General features: G+C 28.1%; 1 protein-coding gene across 1 annotated transcript in view; it reads left to right on the top strand.

Moving 5' to 3' along the window:
- Window positions 1-2,249, top strand: part of LOC106470658 (coiled-coil domain-containing protein 186-like) — a gene marked incomplete at its 3' end in the record, with an annotated part of 55,573 nt that overhangs the window by 48,538 nt on the left and 4,786 nt on the right. The window lies entirely within an intron of this gene.

Here is a 2,249-nt window from a genome sequence, read left to right as displayed (position 1 = left end):
AATTTATAATCAGTCACAAGAACATCGAATCTGAATCACTTGAAAAAAACACGGGGGTGCTTAATTTTTTTCCAGGTGTATATATATATGGTACTGTGACAAGTATAACTCAGATTTTTTTAATAGACTGCTCCTCCTGCCTTGTTTTTTCAGATTACCAACTTCTTTTTATACTGTTCACTACATTATTAATTTTCTGTTCTTGCATGTTACAATACTGACATAATACGGTTTGAATCCTTCATTTTTTCTATAAAATACATAAGGGACCTCAGGTAAAATATAGCCATTATAAGGTCAAAACTATTTAAAAAATGATTGATCCAACATTGATTCTCTGAAGTGGAAAATATACTATATTCCACATTGAAACAAGTGAAGTAAGCCTCACGACAGACAAAAAACATCTACCTTAATCCGAGAATTTGAAATTGGATTCATGGATCAAACTAGCTTTTTAAACACATTTTTCTAAATATTTATCTACCAAACTGCTAACAGATCCAAGGTTACAGGTCCCTACTAACATACGAGATATAGAAAAAAATATATACAAAAAATACCATCAGTATTACAATTATACCTCTCTAATTACTGTAAAATTCCAATAAATCAGGATTTTGAAAAATAACTCTTGTTATCTAGATAACAGTTAAATTTGAAAACATTCATAATTTGCATTTAAAGTTATTATGGATTTGAACTTTGTTATATTTTGAATGTTTTTTTATTAATTCCCTTAACTCTCTCTGCCTGGGCATATTTTGTTGTACATGTCATGAAGTTTTAGTGAGTTACATCCAAAATTTAATTAAACTGTTCTTTGTTTATGTTATACCAATTAATACAGCATAAAATTGTAGCTACTAATCCCTGTTTTAATAGTATATAAGTTTTAAGTTCATAATTTTATAAGGCAATATTTAAAAAAATCGTGAATTTCCCCTAGTGTGACACATGTGACATATTTTCTCTAGGCATCCCTTCTTTTTCTATTTCATTTACCTCCCCTCCAATAAGTACAAAATTTAATGTAAATTACTCACTATAAAATCATCATTGCTCATTCAAACCATAATTTTTATAGCCTTCAATCTTGTTTGGTTACAGAGCCATCAAATAGATAATCAGACTCCTCTTGCCAAACACACCTGTCGCATCCTCTGTTTCAGGATTTGTTAATAGTTCTCTCTTACTGTTAATACTATATTATGTATAACCAATAGAAGGCCAAGGTTTTCATCTATTCAAATGATGTATTATATTACTTTGTTTTCTGAACAGAGAATTGTCATTTTCACTGTTAGTACAAGCTTTGTTCCCATGGCAAAGATAATGACTAACTTGAATGAATTTGTAATGGTTCTTGTCGCATAGTTAGAAAGCCAGAAAGATTTTTATAGTTGGGGAAATTGTCTGCTGTTCACATGTTATTATTCTATATTCTTAGGTGCATTATTTAATTTAAAAAAATTATTTAGTGCATCACTACCATTAGTATAAAAAAAGTAAGGTAAGCGTCATCAACAGTTGACAGCAAAAAAAAAATAAAAAAGAAGACCCAGGTTAATACTTTATTTCTTGTTTTTTATGTTTATTTTTATTTATTATTATAAAAGTAACTAAAATGTAAAAATAGGGGTATCTTTAGGTTAGTTAAGGTTAGATTTGGTAAAAAATAATAATAAAAATGTTTCATGAGGCACGTAATTCAATAGTATAACGTGAGCTCCTCATTCCCCAAATGATTTACAACTTATAATGGCATGAATAGTAGTAGTTAGACATGGTTGAAAAAGTAATAAAACAATAAAATTTAATTATAAATACATGTATAGTGTTACGAGCTTAAAGCTACTTAGGATAAACGAATGTAGTTTCATGTTACAATTTGAAGTCATTCTGGAAAGAAAAAAATGGTAATTTAGATTTATTTCAATTTTTTTTTCGTGGTTACGAGGTTGGTATAAAGTTAGGGTAGAGAAAATAACAGATAAAATATAAAGTTTTACTGAAAACAAACATTTGAAAGGTATTTAGGAGATTTTAGAGATTACGCAAATGAAATTTGAGATGAAGAAAGGTATTTTTAATCTTAACATGAAAATCACTTTGCACGAGGACTAGTAAAAAAATAATTGATATATATATATATATCAGTTTATTAAGAATACTTCACTAAAAAATAGGATTTTTTGCTATGTGAAAGACTTGTAATGTTTACTGAAACTCTGCCAAATTTTGTGATG

This window comes from Limulus polyphemus, unplaced genomic scaffold, assembly GCF_000517525.1.
Source record: "Limulus polyphemus unplaced genomic scaffold, Limulus_polyphemus-2.1.2 Scaffold4147, whole genome shotgun sequence".
Taxonomy (NCBI): Eukaryota; Metazoa; Arthropoda; class Merostomata; order Xiphosura; family Limulidae; genus Limulus; species Limulus polyphemus.
Note: the sequence above shows the minus strand (reverse complement) of the source record. Positions and strands in the feature narration are given on the sequence as shown.